This window comes from Somniosus microcephalus, chromosome 1 (genome assembly GCF_052327205.1).
Source record: "Somniosus microcephalus isolate GS21.2 chromosome 1, FLI_Smic_1.0, whole genome shotgun sequence".
In the NCBI taxonomy this organism is placed as follows: Eukaryota; Metazoa; Chordata; class Chondrichthyes; order Squaliformes; family Somniosidae; genus Somniosus; species Somniosus microcephalus.
In genome coordinates this window covers 263,233,113-263,259,979 of record NC_140987.1, presented here as the reverse complement: position 1 = coordinate 263,259,979, position 26,867 = coordinate 263,233,113, and the positions used below count along the sequence as shown (strand labels likewise).

Genomic DNA, 26,867 nt, shown 5'->3' with positions numbered 1-26,867 from the left:
TATGTGCCTTTAAGAGCCCCATGTGTACTGTAATGCCGGTAATGGTCACTCAGGCTATATAAGCCTGTATATTGTGTTGTATCAGTTAGTTCCCCTCCAGACTTTGTTTAGTAAACACCTGTGAAACCAACTCCTGTCTTCAGTGTCTCTATCAACACACGGACACAACACGGTTCCCACCACTTGTCTCAGCACACACTCAATCCCCCTCGGGTCCCTGTAATCATCCGATGGGTATTGTTACCCAATCGTTCCCAATCGACTGCGGGGTTCCCTATATCCTTGCTCAGCTTTCTGAGCCACCACCACCTATCCAAAGAAACCTGCCCCTTGCATGTCAAACATACACGTTTTCCCACGGTGACACAGACCCTTGTAGCAACGACCTGTACCCTGGGGCACAGGAGGGAGGCCTCCCCGTACGTGAACCCGGTCTGGCTGGAGTACTGAGTCGAATTGGACCCCAGCCACCCTGGCCACCTTCCCTCGTGGAAGTAGATAGCGAGCTCCTCCACACCCCGTTCGTGACCCCCTGCGGTAACGATCAGTGCTCTCTCTCCTGAACACCCAAAGATGTGGGAGTTCTCCACATCTCCTCGGTCACTGATGCTCACCTCTACCAGGGCGAGCAGGAGCAGAACCTTCCTCATCTCGAAATCCCTTCTGTAAAGAGACACGAGCATATAGCCAGGTCCCGAGAAGATTCTCTGGCTTGAGTAAAACATAGTCGAGTCTTGCGACCTCGACTCAATACAAACATTCTTTAACAATAATACTTAAACTACCAATCACCTCGTATAAACTTAAACTAACACCCAAACTTAACAATAACTAAAATTACATTACAGAAACTATGTACATCCGCTGCCCATCTCCGGGCGGCCAGGCTAATCCCTGTTGGGGCTGCAGCACACTACTCCCTTCGGTGTGGCTGCCCGGTCCTGTTCCTTTGGACCTCTGCCCTCAGACCGATCCCTGACTCGAGAGGCTACCCTTTTAAACTGGGGAGCCGGTGACCACGGTTTCCTTGGCTGTGGCGTTCGTGGGGACTTTGGCGGGTGGGGTTTTCCTGGCTGGTGGTTCTCTAACACGAGCCACTGCCCCCTCCGGTGCGGTCTGTGGGCTTTCCACTGCCGCTGGCTGGGGATTTTCATCCTCAGGCTTTACCTCTCCTAAACCTGTGCTAGGGGCAGGTAATTCTTCGCAGCCTGGTGCTGCAGGCTGAGGGTCCTCGCCCTCAGGTCCCACCTCGTCCAAGCCTGGGTCAGGGGCAGGGTCTTCGCCCTCACATCCCACCTCATCTAAATCCCAGAGGAGTGGGGGAGTGTCCCAAACGGTGGGCGGGATAGCCCCTCCCCTAAAACAAGCCACTGCACCTGCCTGTGCAGTCTGAGAGTTTTCCCCTGCTGCAGACTGAGGATTTCTATCCTCAGACCTTGCCCTAACTGGCTGTTCTCTTTTCTCGGGCTTAAACAATTTGTATTGATTAATATGGAACCATTTGATGCGCCGAGGCATCTTTATGGTGTATACCATGGGGCTTGCCTTGTCTACAATGCTGTAGGGTCCCATGTATAACGGTTCTAGACTTCCTACCCGAGCAAAATTCCTCACCATAACCTGATCCCCTATCTCCCACTCGTGGTGATTTCGGGGTTCTAACAGCAATCGGTTACTCCGATGCTGCTTTCCCATGTTCCCAGCCGCCTGCTTGTGGACCTGTTTAAGGTGCTCGAAGAGGTTTCTGGCGAACCTGTAACGGTTTACCTCCCTGAGCTGACCTTCTGTGGGCACTGGGGCTAATACATGGGTGGGGGTCCGCATAACTCTGCCAGTCATCAGCTCGTGCGGGGAGTACTCCGTGCTTTTTGACTGGCTGGCCCGGATCCCCATCAGGACCAACGGTAGGTCCTCTGCCCATTTCCTGGGTGAGTCCACCGTCTCTTTCCTCAGCCTTTCTTTAAAGGTCCTGTTCATCCTCTCCACAATCCCTGAGGACTGTGGGTTGTGTGTAACGTGCCATTTCCCCTCAATGCCGAGTACCGTAAGGGTATTCTGCATGACCTGCCCGTTGAAGTGATGCCCTTGGTCGGACTCCACATACTGTGGTAGCCCCCATCGCGAGAACACCTCCCTGACCAGGATCCTGGCTGCGCCCAGAGCTGTGGCTGTTCTGCAGGGGAAAGCTTCTACCCACTTTGTGAACACATCTACCAGGACTAGGCAGTACTTATAGCCTCCCTGGGCGGTGGGTAGGGGCCCGATGTAGTCGACCTGGATCGACTGCCATGGTCCCTCCACCCTCCTAATGTGTCCCATAGGTACCTTCCTTTTGTGGGGGTCAGGGTTGTTAGCAGCACACACCAGACAGCTGGCACAGAACTCGCGGACATCTTCCCTGAGTCCTGGCCACCATCCCGCCTGTTCCGCCCGCTGCCAGGTGGTCTCGGGCCGGGGATGTCCCGCTCCTGGACCCTCATGGGCCAGTTGAAGGAATTCCCTCTGGTGCTGCTGTGGTACCACCCATTGTTCTCCCCTAAACAGCATGCCTTCTTTCACAGAGACGGCTGCTGTGCCGTAAGGGCCCTCTACCCTTTTTCCCTCAGTCACTGCACTGAGGACTGCCTTGAGGACGGGGTCTTGGTTTTGGACCGTCTTAAGGTCCGGGGCTAAAGCTACCCCTGCACTCCCTGGTGTCCCATTCCTACCCCTGACTGCTGCTATAGGGCTGGACCCATATGGATCCCAGAAAGTGCCTGTGCGGGCACCCTCCTTAGCTAGCACGTCGGCCTGCTGGTTGCCCTGACTACGGGGTTCTGTGGAGGAATGGGCTTTCACCTTATGGATGAAAACCTCCCCTTCCTCCCCCACTGCTGCTAAGATTTTCTCCAGCAGGCGTTTCACTGTGAGGGGTCTCCCGTCAGCGGAGGTGTATCCGCGGCGGGACCAGATGGCCAGGTACTCCATACACAAATTGCATGTAAACATACTGTCCGAGCAAATCATGTATGGGGTGGGGAAGATTTTGGGGTGTGTAACGACGTACACCACCGCGGACAGTTCAGCCTGCTGGGCGCTCATGGTGCTGGGGAACTTAATTGCCAGGGCAATGTTTGCCGCTGGCTCATAAACTCCACACCCTGTGAGTCGCTCACCAGCAGTTACCATGCTGGAGCCATCCACATAGATTTCGCGGCCTGTCGGGTGTATCCCGGCCCGCAAACCTATGTCCACTTCCCAAACCCCTTCTATGGAACACTGGTGGGCTGTTCCAGGATATACCAGGTTAGCTGTGAGCTTTGGCTCGCAGAGCCCTTTCACCTTTAGGTCCATCTGATAGAAGCAGGGTCCAGCGAGCAATGCGGGCACTGCTCACTGTCCCATCCTTGATTCTCCCATCCAGGAGCATCTGGGTGGGCGTGTGATGGGTGAGGAGGGTGATGGGAGAGGTGCCTGTGAAGATCAGCGATCTTTTCACAGCCCAATGTGTGGCCAAGAGGTGCCTCTCACAATTGGAGTAGCTCTTCTCCACATCCGTGAGTATCCTGGAGGAGTAGACCACCGGCCTCAGCCTGCCATGCCGCTCTTGGAGCAGTACAGCACTCAGGCTGTCCCCGCTGGCTGCCACCTCCAGGAAGAACTCTTTTCCCCCATCTATGGCCCCTAGAGCTGGTGCGGTCTGCAGATCTTCCTGGAGCCTGACAAATGCTGCCTGGCAACCCTCATCCCAAGCCCACTCCACTCCCTTATGTAGGAGTCGGAGCAGAGGGGCTGCTGTGGCTGCATAGTCCTCAATAAAGTCTCTGCAGTACCCGGTTAGCCCTAGAAAAGATCGCACTCCCGTGACTGTGTTGGGGACTGGTAACTCCTGTACCGTTTCCCTTCTAGCTTTGTCTATGGCCCTTTCCCCAGCGCGTACGGTCAGGCCCAGGAATTTCACCTCCTGCTGGCCGATCTGCGCTTTCTTTGGGTTTACTTTAAAACCCTCCTGCCTGAGCAACTCCAGCAGCTCAGCCAGTAGTGGGCCATGCTCCTCTCTCGAATCAGTGAATAGGAGCAGGTCATCCACATACTGTACCAACTGTCTGGTCTGGCTGAAGCCCTTTAGACTGTTTGCCATGCATTGATGGAAAATGCTAGGGCTATTGTGGAAGCCCTGAGGCAAACAGTTCCAGGTGTACTGTTGCCCTTTAAAAGTAAAGGCAAACTTGTACTGATCCTCCCTCCTCAAAGGGATGGACCAAAACCCGTTGGAAATATCCAGCACCGTGAAAGTGGTCGCGGATGCTGGGATACTTCCTATCAGGTCGGCAATTGCTGCTACCGTGGGTGAACAGGCTGGGATGTTACTGTTGAGCACCCGATAGTCCACCGTGGCCCTCCAGGAGTTGTCCGGCTTTCTAACCGGCCACAGTGGAGAGTTTACGTTGGTAGCTATCGGTCTCGGGACCCCCTGTTGTACTAAGGAGGGCATGGCTGCTTCCATGTCTGGCTCCGCTTCCCTGGGGAAGTTGTACTGCTTTTGTGGTCGGGCCATAGGGTCCATGTCTACGCTGACCTCGAACCTGTTGACCCTCCCACAGTCGTGCTTGTGTGTGGCAAATGTGACTAGGTGGGCTTGCACAAATGCCTGTAACTCCTTTGGGGTATTGCTGACCATGAGCTCGAGGTTATAACCCTCTTTAGGCTTCATGGTGCACAGGGTCCCCTTCCCCTCTTTCCCTGGGATGACTACTACTCCGCCTTCCTTTCCTGTACTTGCCCCCCATAGGCAATGATTCCTTAAATCCACCAGGATCCCGTGGCCCACAATAAAGTCGGCTCCCAGGATCCCCTTTCCACCCTCCACTTCCCACTTCATTAGGATACAGGTCCACGTAGAGCGGAGTGTACCCAAACGAATGGACAGCGGGATGGAAAATGAGCCAGCCTGTTCTTTACCTGTGAATCCCGACAGACTGTATGGGACCCCACTAGATAGAGGTGAGGTGGTGGGGTTATCTGAATGGATCACAGTGCATGATGCCCCCGTATCCAACAGATAGATCCCCTTTACCTTTTCTACCTCCATCTCAATGAGGGGTCTCTTCCATAAATCGTACTGCAGGGAACACAGGTAAACAGGCTGCGCTGGCTCTAGTCAGGGCTGTGGGTTGGATGGGGCTGATGGGGTCAGAGCACCAGTGGTGGCTGCTACCCTCCCTGGGCCAGTCAATAGGGTCCTCATCACGTCCAAAAATGACTTGACCATGGCGGGAGGTATCCCTAACTCTGTCTTTTGGGCTGGGGCTGGGGAATTCTTTCCCTTGTTATCCTTCCAAGGGTTTTTGCACTCCTTCCTCCAGTGTCCATCCTTCCCACACCCATAACAATTAAGCTTCGTGCTGGAAGGGTTATTCCCTTCCTGATGCCACTCCTTCCTACCCTGGCTGGGTTTTACTTCATGCACCTTCCCCTTAGGTGGGTGTGCATCGGTACCCCTACCATTCCTATAAGCTACGGTCAACTGCCTGATCACCGTGAGTTCGGTGGTCAGGGGGTTCCTGGGGTCGAACCAGACTTCCGCCTTGACCCTGACCTGTGGCAAGCTGTTTGCCACCAGGCAATGGAGCCACTGGACCAGCTGATCCCGGTCCAGGTACGCCCGGTTAGGTGCCCCTGTACAGGCACTCCTATACACCGGCCACAGCCTGTCCGCGAAAGCCTGTGGGGTTTCCCCTGTGAGCTGCACTGTCTTCTTCACTCGGGAGAAAGGACTTCCCTCATTCATCCCCATGGCCTCAAGAACTTCCTCCTTGAGTTCCCCATACTCACACTGTCCCTTCTTACACTGGTCAGAAAGGGACTGGAGGAGCTTACCCTCCAGGGAGAACAGCAGCATTTTGTTTTGGCCTGTTCAGCATCATCGCACTCGTTGATGCTGGCCGCCTGCTCCACCTCCCTGAAGTGGACCGAGGGGTCCCCCTTTTCTGTGAGCTTTGGTATGTGGCTTACCATAGCTCTAAGCTGTTGGGTGCCATAGGGAACTGCGAACTGGTTTTGGAGGGATCCCTCTTCCCCGTCACGAGCGGGTGGGCCAAACCTCCGCTGTCGGGCCGGGCACATCGGCCCCGGTTCCAGCCTCTCTTGCGGGGGTTGTTCCACCTCCGCTTCTACCCCTGACTCCACCCCCCTTGCTGCCAGAGCTCGCTAAAACCTGGCGCTACGGGTGGTGGTCGTGGGACCTCCTGTCCCTCAACCGGGTCATCCCTTGGCACTAACACTGGTGTCTGAACCGTTCTCCCCTCGTTCCCTGTAAAATCCGCCTCGGCTGCCTTCGGGCTTATGAAGCACACCCTTTGCCTTCCTTAGGGCCAGGCTCAGATTCTCTGTTCCTTGCAGGGGCCATGATCTGCATCTTCAAACCCCTGCTCGCTCGCTAACTATAAGCTGCCTTTATGTCTTTTACTTTCTCCTCCTGCTCTCTTACTTATCTCGCGAGGCGGGCATTCTTCTCCCGCAACCTCAGCTCATTGCTCTTGGCCTCGGTGACCTGGCACTGTAGATGTTGCAGCCTGGCCTTATGCTCCCCCATTAACTGCACCCTTTCCTGGTTCAGGGCCTGCAATGCTACTAGTAACTTCTCCCCTGCTAGAGTCCCGTCTTGGACTTCCAGGGCTGACTCCCATATCTCGGCCGCCTGTGCTTCAACGAGCCTGTCCAGAAGCTGGATCTGTTTCTTGAAGCACATCAGCCAGACTGCCTTTTCTATGGATTTCCTATGACCCTTTCCTTCTGTCCATTTAGCTGCAGCATCTACCGGACGCCCAGCCTTTAACAGATTACTGATCCACTTCTTAGTGATATTCACTTTACTGAATACATAGTCAGAAATCCTCTCTTCCATTACGGTTTGCTCTTCCGAATCAGTGTCTACTGTATCGCACCCCTGTTGCCGGAGTCCTGCTGCGGTCGCCATTTCTGTAGGGAGTGGCGTGTGCGCAGTCAGCTTTGCCCCTGACTGGGTTTTGAGCGGTTCAAATCGCTCCCACACCCCTGGGTTCTAGACACCGGACTTAGGTACAGGCGGCGATACAGAATTGGAGTAGACAACTGGTTTGGTGCAAGAAAACTGTATTTTTATTAAAAGGCACAATAAAATTACAACACTGAAAATTACTGTAAAAGTTACAGGCTTACAAGAGTATACTTAATCAGTAATGGGGAACACACAGCACATCGAGGGAAAAATCACAGTAATAATCCCCCTACCCTTGTCCCACCCCCAATATCTAACTAAATTGTGCTGTGAGGGGCCAGGGATTATGCTCACCGATAAGGGTTTCTGGACAGGTCGAATCCTGTCGATCAAGCCGGTTGCGGTTTTGTGGTTCGTTCTTTGTGTCCTTTGGAGCCTGCCGTCATCACGTGGTCCCAGGGTGCGGTGGTGGAGTCGTCTGAGTAAAGTCCCCTCTTTTCCTCCGTTAGGGATAGGGAGTAAAGTCTTTGTTGGGTACTTTACCTTGTAGAGTGGAAAACTTCGGGTTTTGTTCTTCTGGTGGTGGTCTGGTCATCGAAGTTTTGTTGCGGTTGGGGTTTGGTTGCCGGTCTTCGGTGTTAGCTCGGTCGCGATGGCCTAGATCACTACCTGTGCAGTGGTAATGATCCGAAGGTATAGTTTACCCGGCCCTTTGTTACCGCAGTGCTCGTGGTCGTCTGCTTCTTGGAGTTTTGAGTATCCCTGGACCTGAGCGTGTGCCTGCTCATCCCCCAACGCTTCTCCACACTGCCCTTCTCTGCTTTTCGTCGGCCCGCCGTTCATCTCGCCTCGCTTGCCCGCTTGCTGCAGCTGGTTACTGCACACTTTTGGTCACCAGTGGGCCTACAATTATACTATTTCGGAGGTTCGTTATCTGCGCGCCAAATCAGGGTTAGTTCTTTGTCCGATTTTTGGCGGGCTCTTTAAAGTGATTATAGCCGTTCACTTTAACTGCTTTTTGGGTGGTTGCCCTGTTGCTGAATGAGCTTCAATGTCCTGGTGTTTGTTATTCATAGTGTTTAATCGGTGTCTTCCTGGCTTGGTAGCTACTTCGAACTGTAACCAATTATTTATGCAAAGGTTTGATGGGTTGAAGATGAAGTCTTTCCTGAGTTGATTAAGAATGCGTATACTGCATTGTCTACTTGTCTGGCTTTCAGAAATAACAAGTCTTTCACAGGCCCAGGCATGTCAGGGCTTTCAAAAGCCCTTTTGAATTTGACCTGCCGTTTTTGCAGGGCCCTGCTTTCCAATCTTGCAGGCTTCTGCCACGAGGTCCAGAAGCCATTTTCTTTAGGGTTCCCTTATAACTTTGTCCTTCAGGGTCCCTTTATTAATAACTTTGGGGAATGTGGGAATTTTGAGAACCCTACAAAAGCAATGAAGGTGAACAAGGCAAAAGATAAACGGAAATCCCATCTGAGAGAAGAGCGGGTATTCCTGGAGGAGAAGTAGCAGTGAATTAAAGCCTAAAACTAATACCAACTGACTAGACTTGACAGCTAGCTAGTTTACCAGTTGACCAGTCACTTTGCTAACAAGTTTCCATAACTAACTCACGCAACAAATGTGGTTTCTCGTCACGTGGTAGATGAGGATTTTCTTTTGCTGCTGTAATTGCAAATTACTCTTGCTTGGACAAATAGAGTCTCATTATTCATGCTAGTCATGAAACCCTGCTCTGAGGTTACTTTTGTGGAGCATAATCATTATTCATGTAATAATGAATTCAGCATAAAATAGGTGAGCAAGTGGTTGCCTCTCTATCATATTGTGGCAATGGCTGGTATAATGTGTGCGCTCTCTCTCGTGATTCTCCTCAAGAGTCCCTGTTCTCAAGGGAGGGGTGTGATTGGAGAAAGAAGCCAAAATAAAATGCAGTTTGGTGCCTTCAGCTGCCTGGACCCTAAGCTCTGGAAGTCCCTCCCTAAACCTCTCCGCCTCTCTACCTCTCTCTCCTCCTTTAAGACGCTCCGTAAAACCCACCTCTTTGACCGAGCTTTTTGGTCACCTGCCCTAATAGCTCCTTCTGTGGCTCGGTGTCACATATTTGCTTGATAATCGCTCCTGTGAAGCGTCTTGGGACGTTTTACTACGTTAAAGGTGCTATATAAATGCAAGTTGTTATTGTTGTGTGAATGATTCCTTTATGAGAAAGGATTGCTTTGTGTCGTTCTTTTAAGCCATCACTGTAAAAGTAGCAGAGAGGAGCTAGACAAGGAAAGTAGGTTGTAGATGCGCTCCGGGAATAACTCTGGGTGGAAGGACAAGGCACAGAATCCTCCCACTTCCACAGCACATGTGGTTGTTCTTACCCATCACCAGCTGAGAAGGGACTCTGCAGATTCACAGCCACTTTATTTTACTAATACATATATATGTTGCAGCAACTATACCGTTCAACACCTAAAACCTTTCCGATTAAAGTCAGCCTTAAACCTTATGGCACTGCAGTCATAGTTCACTCTCATACAGACGTATGTCTGTATTTTTTCATACTCACCTTTAATTCTTTAAGTGCCAGATACCCTTTCTATTTTTAAAGATCTGTATCCCATTGAAATATCGTAAGTATCAATAATTTCCTGACAAAGAGAATCCTTTAATCACCCCTGGACCACAGCTATTGTGCGGAGTTAGGAAATGCCCCTTGCAGCATTCTCAATTATCACCTATAGGGTGCCTTCTCTCTTCTACTTCATTCTAGGTAATATGATGTCTGTAGTCATACTAGTGGCCGGGAGCTTCCGCTAGCGGTGCAATCGGCAAATTGTGTCGGATACTGCTGGTTTTGACGCGGTGAAGTTACGTCCAAGTTTCTACGCAAACTCATTAGTTTAAACCCGAACGTAAAACCTCCCATGAATCAGCGCAATTGAGCAGAATATTCGTACGTAACCGATTCACGACTTCGCCAGCACCCTCCAGCATCACGTGGGAGATGCTGATATCAGAGAAGGATTTGCTGATGGTGTTAGTTGAAGTGGGGGTGGGAGGAGGCAGGTGTGGAGCAGGGACCAGTTGGGGCGGATGGCCTGTTCCTGTGCTGTAAATTCTATGTAATCACAAAGAGGAGTGGGATTGCCAGGAAATGTGCCATTCGTCAATGTTTTCAACTAATTGATGTGTGCTTCAGTTGACTGCTGGTCACTGCTACATACAATTAACTAACGAGCAGGGCGCTCGAGAAACATTGCGTAAATTTCTGCAGAATTTTACTTCGTCAATAAAATAGATGACCTATTCTTAAATGTTGACGTAGCCTTGGCTTCAGTCACTAACTCTAGTAGTACATTCCATAGTCTCACAACCCTCTGTGTAAACCAATTTATTTTCCTCTATCTGTCATTTCCTCTTGCATTTAATCTTGCGTCTATGTCCCCTTGTTCTAGAACCCCCCTCAATTGCTGGAAATGGACAAGTTGGTTAGCGCCCGACTATGGCATGAAATGGACGGCACCACTGCAATGCCTGCCAGAGAGGTTGGCCAGAGGATCTCCCAAAATTAGTCCTTGCGGCCAAACAGGCATCCCGATGCCCAATTGCCAGTCGAGCCCAGAGCAAGATCAGCTGCTCGATGCCAGCAGCAACAAGCTTCAGGTTCTGGGGGGGCGTGGGGGGTGGTGGCAGTGACGGGGTCCTTTTATGCCATCTCCAATATTTTTATAACTAATTAATAAATGAAGAAAATGAAAACAAATTTAGAAAAATGATTTTCCTCCTGGGTTGCTTGCAGCAGTGTCCAGGAGACTAATCTTTCATTCCTGGAGACACCAGGGTAGTCCTGGAGGGTTGGCGATCCTAACCTCCACCTATATGACTTGCCCCACTCCTTGGGCAGTGATCCAATAGGTGTAGCACAGTCCAGGATGGAGTGGAGGTGCTTCGCCTCAGAAGCAGGACACACCATCAGGACAAGGAATGATGTTGATGACAGGGATGGAGATGTCCCTCCCATGATGTAGGAGGAAACAAGGCAGCAAACTAAAGAAAGTGCTAAAAAGTCTCAAAGAGGAATTAATTTACAGCACAGAAACAGGCCACTCACCCAACAGGTCTATGCCGGTGTTTGTGCTCCACACAAGCCTCCTGCCACCTTCATCTCACCTTATCACCGTGTCACTTGTTACATACGACTATTCCAAAGCTCCCCTGGCCGGACTCGGACTTTGCCCCCTCTAAACTTGAGTGACCTCATCTAAAACTTGTGGGGGTCTGATGGCGGGCAGGGAAGAAGGTAAGCTTGGGGGGCGGGGGAAGCTCTCCTGCTCCTCCTGGCCCACAAGCAGTGCTGTAAAGGCACTTACCTTCTCCCATCGGCAGTCCTCGCCTCCCTTCAGCTGCTGGCCAGGGTTAAACCTGGAGGACAGGTTAAATATAAGGCACGCAGCCTCATTATAATATTTAAATAGCCAACCCGCCTCCTGGGAGTGGATTGGTTGCGCCCCCCCCCATCCCGCCTCCATTAAACCCGGAAGTGGGCGGGTTGAATGTAGGTTGGGGTCGGGTTTGAGATTTTAAAAATTATAACATGCCACCCACCCACAACCCACCTATTTTTGGGGGTTAAAATTACCCCCAATGAGTCTGACCATACAAAGGAGCTTCAAAGATTCCTGTCATTGCAACTGTGTGCATTTTATTTCAACTCCATCGCACCATCAGGATGGCTATCCCCTGCTCGTCGGCTCTGCTGATGAGTTCAGCACAGTATTCTTTTAAAATATGCAAATCTGTATAAATTATGTATAAATCAGTCAAAGTAAACAGGAAATCAGGCAGATGAAAGTAATCATAGTTCTTTTCAAGCCTGTGGTTTTTTTTTTGTTGATATTGAGACTCCCTCTTTGATGATGCAAAGCTCTGGATTTTGTAAATGTAATTTTTAATGCTGTTTCTTTGGTCTACACTTGCTGATTGGTAAAGGGGTGAGGTCAGTCCCAATCAACACTAGAGCACTTTGATGAAGGGGGACTACCAAAACTGTCATTCTGTCCTTTGGTGTCTCTTTTGAGAATGATGTATGAGGTAAATACTGACGGTGTTAAGTCTGTGTGTTCCAGTTATGGTTAATATGAATCACTGCACACAGACCACAAGAATAACTTTAACAGGTCTTTACTAGTCGAAGGTCAGGGCTGAACTGAATACAATATTATTACACTGTGCTTATATACCGGTGTGGTCACCACCGGTATTACGTATACAGCAGCCAAAGAAAGTAGTACCTTTCTTAAGGTGGACCAGGCTTAAGTTCTCTTAAGGTGGAACAGGTTACATACACCACAATCCTCCCTTTTTAGCTTAACAGTCATATCCCCAAATAAACATAACATATATACATATATAACTTCAGGTATAACAGTTCAAAGGTTCAGTCTCTCAGGAGGCTTTCTGATTCGGCTTGGATAACGCCTTTCAGGGGTCTCTGATTCTTGTTGTTGAGGTGCCTCCTCTAGTTGGTTGCCAATGTATTGGGTGTCATCATCATCAAATACATTCTCGGCCGAGGTAGATGCTTCGGGTTCATGAACGTCTTCCACAGCTGTCTCTGTCACAACCATGGGTTCGACCCTTGCTCTCGACTCTACCAGTTGATCCGCATGACGCCTTATCACATTATGACCAATATCTACGGTGTACATCAGAGGTCCTTGTCTGGCCCGGATTGTTCCGGACTGCCATTTGTCGTTTCCATAGCCCCTTGCCATCACTGGTTATCCTACGTCGAAAGTTCGAGTGGTCTTGCTGTTAATATGCCGAAACTGTTTGTTTTCCACTTCCCTCCGCTCATTTGGTTTTAACAAGTCCAACTTGGACCGCAACCTCCTGTTATAAAACATCATAGCAGGACTTTGGTTAGTCACGGCATGATCGGCGTTTCTATATGACATCAGGAACTTATCGACCTTGTGTTGCAGCGGAATCTGATCATCATTCATGGCCTTAATAGCCTTTTTGAATATCTGGACAAATCTTTCAGCCAACCCGTTTGTCGCCAAATGATATGGGGCAGAGGTATAATGTTTAACTCCATTCTTCTTTAAGAATTGTTGGAATTCTTCCGATACAAACTGTGGTCCGTTGTCCGAACAGATCTGTTCTGGCAATCCGTTCCTTGCGAATATTGTTCTTAACACCGCAATTGTCTTTTCTGAAGTAGTGGTATTCATCTTGATGACTTCTGGCCATTTGGAATGTGCGTCCACCGCGATTAGGAACATGGAGTCCATGAATGGACCAGCAAAGTCAATGTGTACGCGTTGCCATGGGGCTGAAGGCCATTCCCATGGGTGTAGCGGTGCAATCGGAGGTGCATTTTGCACTTTTTGACACGCAGCGCAGCTTTTCGTTAACTCCTCAATCTGTTGGTCAATACCCGGCCACCATACGTAAGCCCTAGCAAGACTTTTCATTTTAACTCCCCCCAGATGACCTTCATGTAGTTCTTTTAAAACTTTCCCTTAACTTGGGAGGAATAATCACTCTTGTCCCGTACATCAAAGTACCATGGCAGACGGACAGCTGGTCTCGCCTTGCCGAGAATGCCGGTAACAGAGGATCACCCCGTGTTGGCCATCCTTTCACTGTCACCTTGTAGACTCTGGACAGTGTCGGGTCGTTCCTGGTTTCTCTTTCAATACTTGCGTTGGTGACAGGTAAACACTCGATAATGGTCGAATGAAATAGCTCAACAGGGTCAACTTCCGTCGTGTCTTCATCTTCAGGTAGTGGCAGGCGCGACAGGCAATCAGCATTGCCATGCTGTTTCGTACCTTTGAATTCTATCTGATATTGATGTGCCCCTAAGAAAAGAGACCATCTCTGGAGATGCTGTGCTGTCATCACCGAAACACCCTTCTTAGGGTTAAAAATGGACACCAACGGTTGATGGTCCGTCAGAAGTGTGAATTTTTGGCCCTGTAGGTAATGATTAAACTTCTTCACTCCCCATACAAGGCTAAGGGCCTCCCTATCGATCTGCGCATAGTTGCGCTCAGCGGAGGTCAATGATCTGGATGCAAACGCGACTGGCCTTTCCGTGCCATTTGGCAATTTATGTGAGAGTACTGCCCCAATACCATATGGAGAAGCATCACAAGCCAACCGAATAGGCAGTGTCGGGTTGAAGTGAGCCAACACTTCCTCTGAGGTGATCAATTCTTTGCTTTTGTGAAATGCCTTCTTACAGTTTTCGCCCCAGTCCCATGGTACCCCTTTCTGTAAAAGAGCGTTCAACGGATGCAGCACCGTGGATAGATTTGGCAGAAATTTATGGTAGTAGTTAATTAATCCTAGAAACGACCTCAACTGAGAGACATTCTCCGGAGCGGGAGCCTTTACAACTGCCGCTATCTTGTCAGGAGACTTATGAAGCCCCTCCCGGTCAATGACATGACCACAGTACGAGATCCGCTTCTGGAAGAACTCACATTTCTGCCGATTTACCCTAAGTCCATACTCTTTCAGTCTGTTGAGCACCAGTTCCAAGTTAGCGAGATGCTGTTCATCACCATCACCTGTGATCAGAATGTCGTCCAGGTAATATTGTGTGCCTGGAATTCCTTGTAATACCTGCTCCATGGCCCTCTGCCAAATTGCTGGAGCCGATGCCACACCAAAAACCAGCCTATTGTACCGGTACAACCCTCGATGCGTGTTGATCGTGAGGTATTGGCGTGACTCTTCTTCAACCTCCATCTGCAAGTACGCCTGCGCCAGGTCTATCTTGGTGAAGTGTTTCCCGCCAGACAGTGAAGCGAAAATATCCTCAATCCGTGAAAGCGGATACTGCACCGTGTGAAGCACCAGATTAACGGTGATCTTGAAATCTCCACAGATGCAAACCTTCCCTGGATCTCCTGGCTTATTGTTCGCAGGACGTTTCATAACGGGAACAATGGGCGTAGCCCACTCACTCCAATCTACTTTAGACAGTACCCCTGAACGTTCTAGTGCTTCCAGCTCCGCTTCAACCGCAGGTCGTATTGCATAGGGTACCGGTCTGGCTTTAAAAAATTTTGGTTGTGCATGTTCATCAATCTTGATGTTTGCCGTAATTCCTCTCAGTGTTCCCAGTCCCTGCTGGAACACCTCTTTAGCCTCATCCAATATTCTGGACAATCGTTTAGGTTTGACAGCTGTTTCCCCGGAATCTACCGTTAGTGCTTTCAAGGAGTGCCAGTCCATATTCATTTTCCTAATCCACTCCCGTCCTAGTAGTGGTGGACCTCCTTCAGGTAGCACATATAAGTCCATTACTTGGCTTCCTTCGCCCTTGTGGACCACTTCTACCTCTATTTTTCCGATGGGGTACACTCTTTGCCCCGTGTACGTTTTCAATATAATCTCCGTATCCTGTAAGGGAATATGTTGGAATAACCTTCTGTAATCTTTCTTATTCATGACCATCAATGCCGATCCAGTGTCCAATTCCATTTTTACTTGGACTCCTGCTATCTTAAGAGTGACCCAAATTGTCTGGAGGTCTGTATCCTTACCAACGTTGTGTATTCTTAAGCTATCCAGTTCATTACTGCTAGCGTCTGAATCTGACTTCTGTTCAGTCAAACTGTTCTTTGTCACCTTGTGTACCTTTGCATATTTTCCTTGCGGTGACTTTTTATTGCTGGTCTTCTTTCCTGACCGGCATACTTTAGCTATGTGGCCAAACCTGCCACACGTTCTGCATTCTTGGTTTTTAAACCAACACTGGTTCTGATCATGCGTTGTCTTTCCACAATGATAACATTTGACAGAACTCAAACCCAATTTGTTTGTACCGAGTTCCGGTGGCCGTAGCTGCATTACTGCCGTGCCTCTCGCTGCGGCCTCGTGTGCTGCTGCCATAGTGACCGCCTTCTCGAGAGACAGCTCATTCTCCTCGAGCAGTCGCCTTTGTGTATCCTGTTTAAATAAACCACACACAAATCTATCTCGTAGTGCCTCTGTCAGTCCCGTTCCAAACTGACAATATTTTGCTAGCTTACGTAATTCCATCAAATATTCAGCATTGCTTTCATTTTGCCGCTGTCTTCTATCGTAAAATTTAAATCGTTCCGCTAGCATCAGCGGCGTGGGGCTAAGATGATTTTTTAGGACAGTAACAATCTGTTCGAACGTCTTATCCGCCGGTTCATCTGGTGATAACAGGTGTTTCAATTGCCCGTATGTCTTCGCACCCATTAAGTTTAGTAATTTTAGTGCTTTATCTGTCTCAGGAATTTTATTTGCCTTACAATAGTTTTGTATGCGTTCTACATACATAGCCCAGTCTTCTATATCACTGTCGAAGGCATTAATGTTCCCATGTTTAGGCATCCTTGCAATCTTCTTGAGAAACAAAAAAAAATTCTCTTATTTTAAAATGGCGGTTTCCCGCGCTTGTCTTCTTCCCCCGCCTACTAAAATGGCGGCTTCCCGCGCTTGTCTTCTTCCCCCGCCTACGAAAATGGCGGCTTCCCGCGTTTGCCTTTCTCCCCCGCTGGCTGTAATGGCGATTGCCGTATTGCTGCCGTTCACGCCTCCCCAGCGGTTCTCAATTCGTGCCTCCCAGCCCCTCTTGCAGTCCGGTCCTTTCCACCGGCTGCGGCTGGGTTCTCCGCGGTTTTTTTAAAATTTTCTCCCGCGCCTTACACTGTCCCGGTCGCTGCGCCTCGCGGCCTCGGTAGCTGCCCGGCCTTTTTCACCGGTCACGGTCGAGCTCTCTCTCGACGCTGTTGCATCTCCCAGCCCGCTTGCAGCCCGGTCTTTTACACCGGCTGCGTTTGCATTCACCGCGGCTCCCGTGCCTTACGCTGCCCCAGTCTCAGCGCCTCTAGCCCCGACTTCTGTCTGGCTCTTTTCCCCGGCCGTGGTCGAGTTCTCCGCCCTTATATCCTTCGTTTTCCCTCCTCTACTCCACAGCCAACGTGGCCGACTTGCTGCTCGTCGCTGATCGGCTTACCCACCACCGTGGTAGAAGGGATGATCACTGCCTGTCGCTGATGGAAGGCTTCGTGTCAGGATTCTTCCTTTGCTCTTCAGACCCGAGTCTTTTCTCAGCAGGATGATGAGGGCGGATGCCTCTTCTCGACGCCCGTTAAACTGCCTTGGATGTATCTCTGCCGCAGGGTAAGATCGTACTCGTCGCCACTGTTAAGTCTGTGTGTTCCAGTTATGGTTAATATGAATCACTGCACACAGACCACAAGAATAACTTTAACAGGTCTTTACTAGTCGAAGGTCAGGGCTGAACTGAATACAATATTATTACACTGTGCTTATATACCGGTGTGGTCACCACCGGTATTACGTATACAGCAGCCAAAGAAAGTAGTACCTTTCTTAAGGTGGACCAGGCTTAAGTTCTCTTAAGGTGGAACAGGTTACATACACCACAGACGGATTCAAGTTTGCAGTTTTTTTGTATTTGTTTATGGGCTCAGGGTGTCGCTGGCAATGCCAGGAATTATTGCCCATCCCTAATTGCCCTAAAGAAGGTGGTGGTGAGCCGCCTTCTTGAACCGCTGCAGTCCGTGTGGTGAAGGTACTCCCACAGTGCTGTTAGGGAGGGAGTTCCAGGATTTTGACCCAGTGACGATGAAGGATCGGCGATATACTTCTAAGTCAGGATGGTGTGTGACTTGGAGGGGAACTTGGAGGTGGTGGTGTTCCCATGCACCTGCTGCCCTTGTCCTAGGTGGAAGAGGTCGTGGGTTTGGGAGGTGCTGCCGAAGAAGCCTTGGCGAGTTGCTGCAGTGCATCTTGTAGATGGTACACACTGCAGCCAAGGTGCGCCGGTGGTGGAGGGAGTGAATGTTTAAGGTGGTGGATGGGTTGACAATCAAGCGGGCTGCTTTGTCCTGGATGGTGTCGGGCTTCTTGAGTGTTGTTGGAGCTGCACTCATCCAGGCAAGTGGAGAGTATTCCATCACACTCCTGACTTGTGCCTTGTAGATGGTGGAAAGGCTTTAGGGAGTCGGGAGGTGAGACACTCGTCGCAGAATACCTAGCTTCTGACCTGCTCTTGTTGCCACAGTATTTATCCGGCTGGTCCAGTTAAGTTTCTGGTTAATGGTGACCCCCCCAGGATGTTGATAATGGGGGATTCGGCGATGGTAATGCCGCTGAATGTCAAAAGGCGGTGGTTAGACTCTCGCTTGTTGGAGATAGTTAACGGGTTAATTGAGAAACCGTACACTACCCAGTCAAAGCAGTCTGTGTGGGACTCTGCTAATGTACCTCTCTATCTCCCTCACTCCTCCTTTAAGACCCTCCTTAAAACCTACCTCTTTGACCAAGCTTTCGGCCGCCTGTCCTAATACCTCCTTAAGTGGCTCGGCGTCAAATCTTGTTTGCCACCATGGGACGTTCACGGCGCTATATAAATGCAAGTTGTTGTTGTGCATAGGAGCTTTTGCAAAAAAAAATATAAAACCTCTGGATTGGCTTGTTCTGCTGTAATGAAGATGAAAAGGGAGTTTGTCTCGTCCTGTTCCGTCTGGAAACCGTTACAAACGATCCTGTCTGCCTCACACCATGTAGCTATTCATATTGAAGTCACGTCTGAGGGCCGCACAGAGCAGTCTGCAGCCTCGGTCCCTCAGTATTGGACATGTGGTGCTCATGGAGCTTGTAGGTCAAACTCTATCGTTGTTGCACGTCTAGAAATTTCCTGCTGGCCTGATTTAACCCCCTGGACTGTGCCGGAAATTATAAAAGGATTTCGGCCAGCCTGCTCCCTTCTGCTTCTTGACCAATCCTGTAGCTGCCCCGGGTCACATGCGCAGGTCAGATGAATCATGATCGCTGGGTTAAAGCGAGCTTTCAAGCACATTCCATAGTGGTGTTTATTGGAGCAAGATAAATACACTCTTTTTTTCTTTCTAAAAGAAACTGGCCCGAATCTATCAAACGAGATGGCTAAAGATCGCTGTAACGAACCCATTGAAGAAACATTTCAGAATCTTGGTCAGGAATTCCAACAAAACAGCACAAACAAAAAAACAAGAGTTATGAAAAGACAGTGGACCTCATTGTTTTCTTACATGTGCTATAATGGAGAAATCAGGCAAAGGTCAGAGATCAAAGCTGTACCCATACATTTCAATAAGGTTCAGCCCTCATGCAGGAGGTGAGCTGAAGCCTCGATTGCTTGGATCCTTCACTTGCACAGCCTCTAGATGTCTGAAGTTAAATATGACTGCATACAGATTCTTGTTGAATGTCCTTCGTATACTCTTGTGTGCATCAACCTCATTATAAAATGTAACGGTAAAGTTGTGCTATGATATCCATAGGAGTGATATACCTCCACAAGACACAGCATATTATTTTTCAATGAATCTCAATGATCTTGCTGACTCAGTGTCGTGATGTTATTTTTTTAAGGTGTGGGGGGGGGGGGGGCCCTGGGCAGTGCAGTGCGTTAACACACCATCCTTTCATTGATGGGGTTCTAGGTTTGAATCCAATACTTGACTGATGGAATGAAAACCTCCTTTCTTTGCTAACTGTAAGGGTTCTGTGTGCAGTGCCTTTGGACAGTCTCAACACTATTCTGAGGGGGACACCAATCAACAGCATTCACTCAGAGAGGCAATAATGTTTGTTGGTGCGGAAAGTGGAAAAAAACTCACATTGAAGGAGATGGGGAGCCCTACTCATGTTGGATTAGATGCATTTTCCAGGCATTTTAGAGATTAAGACTGTCCAAAATAATTGAATTTCAGAGCTGGCAGTGAGACATCCTAGATTCAAAGCCATGTCTCAAGAGGTAATGGGACAGTATTGCAAACCCAATTCTCCACTCAAACTCATTCAGGGGAGATTTTTGGGCTACATTAATACTGGGGTTTAATTTAGTTCACTGAACCCTTCCGCCGCGCCCCCCCCCCCCCCCCGGAGAACAGAGTGGTGATAGGCTGAAGGAGATGCTATAACAAAAGAGGGAATGCAGAGTAGCTTTGCCTTTTATAGAATGAACCTGCATAACACTGTGTTTCGAGCACTCTGAATAATTCTCCATATTGCATAATATACTACAATAAAACTGAGAACAATTCCTAACATGATAGGTCAGAATGTTTTGTTATTGTTTAGGCATTAATATTATTACCCTATTGGTCCTAGTGTATTTAGACTCAACATGTATCTGTTGATAATTCTGAAAATGTCCCTTGATAATGTTGTTGATACCAAGCACAGCTGATGCCCTGATGATTATCATCCCACCACCACTCCTCCTTCCTTCACACTTGTGCAACTGAGCTGGATTATATCTGTACAGTAAAATTGATAATATTCAGGTGCCGTACAGCCAGAAGTTTCACAGCGATTTTTTGCGCTTATCAAAGTGGCAGATATCAGTGCTGGAGAATGAAGCCGTTTTTGACCCAGTATCTCTCTTGAGAACTCCCATCAGCTGTAGCACAGTTAGATGCAAAAGAAAGGACTTGCATTTCTATAGCGCCTTTTGCGATCTCAGGACATCCCAAAGCGCTTTGCAGCCAATGAAGTACTTTTGAAGTGTAGTCACTGTTGTAATATAGGAAACGTGGCAGCCAATTTGCGCACAGCAAGCTCCCACAAACAGCAATGAGATAATGACCAGATCATCTGTTTTTTAGTGATGTCGGTTGAGGGATAAATATTGGCCAGGACAGTGGGGAGAACTCCCCCTGCTCTCCTTCGAAATAGTGCCATGGAAAGACGGCATCTCCGACAATGCAACACCCCTCACTACTGCACTGGAGAGTCGGCCAGGATTATGTGCCCAAGTCTTTGGAGTGGGATGCAAAGTAAAGTTCCTTCAATTCTGTCCCTGCACTGCATTTAACAGTAGGGAGGATAAAATGGTAACAACAGAAGACCATATTCTGAGAAGTTCGGGACCTTTGGAGGTGGACTTAAATGACATGCTGCTACCCAATGCAGCATGAGTACCGCTGGTATGTTGTCTATACTTTTGTTACCTCCAGGCTTGACTATTCCAATGCTCTCCTGGCCGGCCTCCCATCTTCCACCCTCCATAAACTGTAGCTTATCCAAAACTCTGCTGCCCGTATCCTAACTCGCACCATCGTATTCACCCATCACCCCTGTGCTCACTGACCTACATTGGCTCCCGCTCCAGCAATGCCTCAAATTTAAAATTCTCAACCTTGTGTTCAAATCTCTCCACGGCCTCTGTTACCTCCTCCAGCCCTACAACCCTCCGAGCACGCTGCACTCCTCCAATGCTGGCCTCTTGTGCATCCATGATTTCCTTTGCACCGCCATCGATGGCCGTGCCTTCACCTGACTCTGGAATTTCCTCCCTAAACCTCTCCACCTCTCTCTTTCTTCAAGATGATGCTCCTCAAAACCTACCTCTTTGACTAAGCTCCCGTCCTAATACCTGCTTATGTGGCTCGGTGTCCATTTTTGTTCATAACACTGCTGTGCAGCTCCCTCAGACACTTTACTACGTTAAAGGTGCTATATAAGCGCAAGTGGCATTTGTTGTTGTTGCTGTCTACCTGGATTTCAATGAGGGATAACATGCAAGGAAGCTGCACCTAGATAGGGATGTAACTTCAAGCCCATGTCATCTTCTGCAACTTAACCTACAGCCGACAACATCAGACCACACTGGAAGTGAAAGTGACCCCTTCGCAATTAATACCGACACACAATGGGAACTTTCAGGCACCACAGGACATTAGCACTCAGATAAGACGGTATGCAGTTCACCACTGCATCACTAACGGAAGTAACAGATGTTCCCTTCTGCTACTTAGCAAAATACCGAGTTTAACAGAAGTGTGCAGGATCAGAGGAAGAGGCAGACACTGGTATGGCACTCCCCAAGTACAAGGCTCCATTGATTTGCCTGACATCACTGTTCATACACCTGCAGGAAGTGTACGGCATTCTTTATCAACAGAATGAGTTGCTGCTGCATTAGTGTTCGGATGGTATACGAGCACTACAACAACAACAACTTGCACATATATGGTGCCTTTTTCGTAATAACACGTCCCAAGGTGCTTCACGGGAGTGATTATCAAACAAAATTTGATGCCGAGACACATGAGGAGATAGAAACATAGAAGATAGGAGCAGGAGTAGGCCATTCGGCCCCTCAAGCCTGCTCCACTATTCAATGAGATCATGGCTGATCATCCAAATTCAGTACAATAGCAAAATACTGCAGATACTGGAAATCCGAAATAACAACAGAAACTGCTGGAAAAACTCAGCAGGTCAGGCAACATCCGTGGAGAGAAATTTCAGTTGACGTTTCGGGTCGAAACCCTTCTTCAAAACTGGAAATAAAATAAAATAGATCGAAGGCAAGACTGCGATCGAACAAAAGAAGAAAAAGAGACAATAAAAGGTATTCGAAGCCAGACGAGATGGTAATAGGCCCGTGGAGACAAAAGGCAGCTGAGATTAGGTGTGAAGTGTACTGGCAGGTAAGAGACAGCTGCCAGGTGAGAGAGAGAAACAAAAGGAAAGGAGGGGGGGGGGGAAAGGAGGACCCAAAACTCTGTTGTTAATCCAAATTCAGTACTCTGTCCCTGCTTTCTCCCCATATCCCTTGATCCCTTTAGCCTTAAGAAATATATCCAACTCCTTCTTGAATATATTTAATGAATTGGCCTCTACTGCCTTCTGTGGTAGAGAATTCCACAGGTTCACCACTCTCTAGGTGAATAAATTCCTCCTCATTTCTGTCCTAAATGGCTTACCCCTTATCCTTAGACTGTGACCCCTGGCTCTGGACTCCCCCACCATCAGGAACACCCTTCCTGCATCTAGCCTGTCCAGTCCTGTCAGAATTTTATAAGTTTCAATGAGATCCCCTCTCATTGTTCTAAACTCCAGCGAGTATAAGCCCAATCGACCCAGTCTCTCCTCATACGTCATTCCTGCCATCCCAGGTATCAGTCTGGTGAATCTTCGCTGAACTTCCTCCATGGCAAGAACATCCTTCTTCAGATCAGGCGACCAAAACTGCACACAATACTCAAGATGTGGTCTCACCAAGGCCCTGTACAACTGCAGCAAGACATCCTTGTTCCTGTACTCAAACCCTCTCGCTATGAAGGCCAACATACCATTTGCCTTCTTAACTGCCTGCTGCACCTGCATGCTTACCTTCAGCGGCTGGTGCACAAGGACACCCAGGTCTCATTGGCAATAGATTGGGAGAAGGGGAAGTGCATTCAGATAATAATCTGCCTTCCTGTTTTTGACACCAAAGTGGATAACCTCGCATTTATCCACGTTATATTGCATCTGCCATGCTTCTGCTGAATCACCCAACCTGTCCAAATCATCCTGGAGTTTCTTGGCATCTATCAGGGCAGGTATCCCAAATCTTGGTCAAAGAGGTAGGTTTTAAGGAAAGTCTTAAAGGAGGAGAGAGTGGTAGAGAGCAATGTTCCCTGTAACTGTTTTTTGGGCTGCACGACCCCTTTAACGGGCTGCGTGGCCTATTCGAAAGTTGGCGCATGCGCGTTTTTTTCAGTCTAAAGCCAGCTCACCGGCTGTGCGGGATCCTTGGAGTGCTGCACGGTCGCGCAGCTTAGAGAGAACATTGGTAGAGAGGCAGAGAGGGTTAGGGAGGGAATTCCAGAGCTTGGGGCCCAGGCAGCTGAAAGCATGGCCGCCAATGGTGGAGTGATGAAAATCAGGGATGCACAAGAGACCAGATCTGGAGGAGGTTACATAGATAGGGAGGGGGGCGAGGCCATGGAGGGATTTCCAAACAAGGATGAGAATTTTATTATCGAGGTGTTGCCCTACCAGGACCCAATGTACATCAGCACAGCGGCGATGGGTGACTGGAACTTGGTGCGAGTTAGGATCCAGGCAGCAGAGTTTTGGATGAGCTCAAGTTTACGCCGGGTGTATGGTGAGGGGGCGGTCAGGAGAGCATTGGACTAGTCGAGTGTGGAGGTAACAAAGACATGGATGAGGCACCAGCAAAAGCATTGGATAGAAGTAGTTTTTTGAAAGCTTTGTTACTGCATTCAGTTTGATTTGGTGTGGTGAGTGCAGATTGTGTGAAGTGTGGGCCAGTTAGCTCACCCCCTAGTGTTTTGTAATTAGTGTCTTAGTGCAGCTTTATGCCTTTGGTTCTCCCTTCATCCTCGCTCCTGTTTTCCCTGAGTCAGTTCGCAGCCCTTCTCAAAAGGCCCACAAGTATCTCTATGGATGATGTGAGTGCAATCACCATCCACCACCACAAAGAAAGTTGACCTCCTTCCCACAGATAGCCTGGAAAGTTCATCCTGAAGGGGAAACCCTCATTGCCAGCATTCCAACACTGGGCATCCAGTGTGAATATCTATATAATCAGCATCAGGAATTTAGTCTTTTTTTTGTTACAGAATGCCACAGCCTTTAAAGATAGAAAATCATGTTTGTGTTCTATAAAGTACACTGGTGCGGGAGAGGGGAGGGGGGGGGAGTGGCGAATCAATGCTTACATTTCAAGTAATGTTGACCAAATTCATCAGTGCTAACCTAATGCTGGTAACGTTAAAATAGAGTCATTGTACAGAGGGAGGGTAGGAGGGGAAAGGGGGGTGTGGTGTCGGTGCCGTTAGGCTGAGGGGGTTGCGATAGGATGACACATACCTCCGCAAGACTCAAGAGATGCTTTGTGTGAATAAAGTGGGAGGAGGACTGTGTTCCGTCACACAAGCCCGGCTCGCTGACATCACTCGCTCCAGAAGGCAGGAAAGGAATGTATGAGGAGAGAGGGAGAGAAAGAGCTTTGTGGCACAGATCTCTGCTCTCAGGCTGTGGAACTACAGTGCAGAGTAGGACTGCTCCACAGGTCACTGGAAGCCTGCTGAAGATTTCTTTCTGCGCGTGGCAGTGAGTAACTTTGACGGGAAGTAGCCCTCGAAATGTGAAGATAATGTGCTTTTCATTAACGTATTGCGATGGAAGTAAGATCCAATGCTGCAGTTAGCAGACTTGCAAGTTCGGCTATCATCACAGCTTTTGGCGAGTGCAGCAGCCAATACATAACTAAGGGAAAGTAAATGCACGGGAACAATTTAATGGTATCTTGTGGTTTTGCAAACATGTGAATAACTTGCAACAATCTACTGAGCACATCTTAGCAAAGGCAGATCTTAGTAAAGGCAGATCTTGGTAAAGGCAGATGTGCCTCTTGACAGCTCGTGAATCTAAAATGTGTGGCGGCGTGTTTTGTTGAGGTTTTGCTACTGACCGGTTAACTGTTTCACTGTTAACAAACAAGACTGGCTGTTACGACACATGTAGCAAGAGCTTTGCGGGTGCAAGGTCACATCTGCTTAACGTGTGCAGCACAGTCAGTGGCTGTGTATCCCAGCGAGTTCAAGAAGCTCTCCTGTTTGCTAACCAGATCATGTGTTAATCCTAGTGTTGCACCGCGTTCAAATGATATTAATTCATACGAGAAGCCGACCAGCAGTAGAATGAACCCAGGTGCTGTGGGGAGATATAGAGTCGGTTTGGTTATCTGGCTCTCTTCAGATCAAGTGTACAGCTTTGTGTTTAAGTGTTCCAGTCACCAGTCTGCAGAGTACAGAGAAGGAGGAAGCACCATTGCCTGTTGTTCACAGAGGTACCTGGTCAAGGTCATGGGTCAGTGATCCCATTCACTGGACTGAGCCAGCACATGAATTTTAAGGGGTGGTGTCTTAAAAAAAAATTTGGCAAATCACATTGAGTCACGTCAGTGCCTCACGTACATGTGATACCGTTGATGTAAAACAGCATTTCTGCCTCCCAAAATAACCAAATGTTTCCAAACACCATTGCATCAATAGCTTGGCCTGACTTGAGTGTTATCCTTGCCTGACCGTGGTATCATAATCTATGTATCAGAAGCAGCACTGTATTTTCTAAACACAATCAAGCCTAATGAACTATGCTTCAGTTTGGTTTTGGCTACTCAACTGTGAAATGATAATAAACACTCCCTTTTAAATATTTAGCTGCTTAATGCGACACTCAACACATTAGCAGCAGAAGAAATGTCTGCTCAGTTTCAGTAAATTTGGATTCATAGGAAGCACTGGCACAGGACTAGGCCATTCAGCCCCTCGAGCCTGTTCCACCACTCAATTAGATCATGATTGATCTGTAGCTCAACTCCATTTACCCGCCTTTGCTCCATATCCCTTGATACTCTTACCCAACAAAAATCTATCGATCTCAGTCTTGAAAATTTCAAGTGACCCCCCCCGCAGCATCCACAGCCTTTTGGGGGAGAGAGTTCCACATTTCCACTGCACTTTGTGTGAGGAAGGGCTTCCTGATTTCATTCATGAACAGCCTAGCTGATTTTAAGCTTATGCCCCCTTGTTCTGGACTCCCCCCCACCAGAGGAAATAGTTTCTCTCTATCTACTGTATCGAATCACTTTATCATTTTAACACTTCAGTTAGATCACCCCTCAACCTTCTCAACTCAAGGGAATACAAACCAAGTTTATGCAACCTATCCTCATAATTTTACCCTTTAAGCCCCTGTATCATTCTAGTGAATCTGCGCTGTACCCACTTCCAAGGCCAGTATATCCATTCTGAGGTGCGGTGTCCAAAACTGAACGCAGTGCTTCAGATGGGGTCTGACCAAGGCTCTGTCCAACTGAAGCATCACTTCCTCACTTTTTGAATTCCAACCCTCTTGAGATAAAGGCCAACAGTCCATTGGCCTTTTTTGATGACTTCTTGTACCTTTGCACTAGTTTTTAGTGATTTGTGTACATGGACACCTAAACCCTTTTGCTCCTCCACAGTTCGTAGTTTCTCACCATTAAGAAAATACTCTGGATCGGAGAAAGACAAATCAAAGTGGATGACCTCACACTTCC

At 48.6% G+C, this 26,867-nt stretch overlaps 1 protein-coding gene across 3 annotated transcripts in view; it reads left to right on the top strand.

Annotated features, from left to right (window-relative positions):
* The window catches only part of LOC147124789 (A-kinase anchor protein 2-like), a 289,543-nt gene that overhangs the window by 129,236 nt on the left and 133,440 nt on the right, over positions 1-26,867 (top strand). Inside the window, exon 1 of one of the 3 annotated variants that reach the window (XM_085993226.1) lies at positions 24,667-24,874. The exons of the other annotated variants lie outside the window; for them this stretch is intronic. The gene's annotated coding sequence lies outside the window, so the exon portion shown is untranslated. Of the gene's footprint in view, positions 1-24,666; positions 24,875-26,867 lie in introns of those variants that run through there. 3 annotated transcript variants of the gene reach the window in all.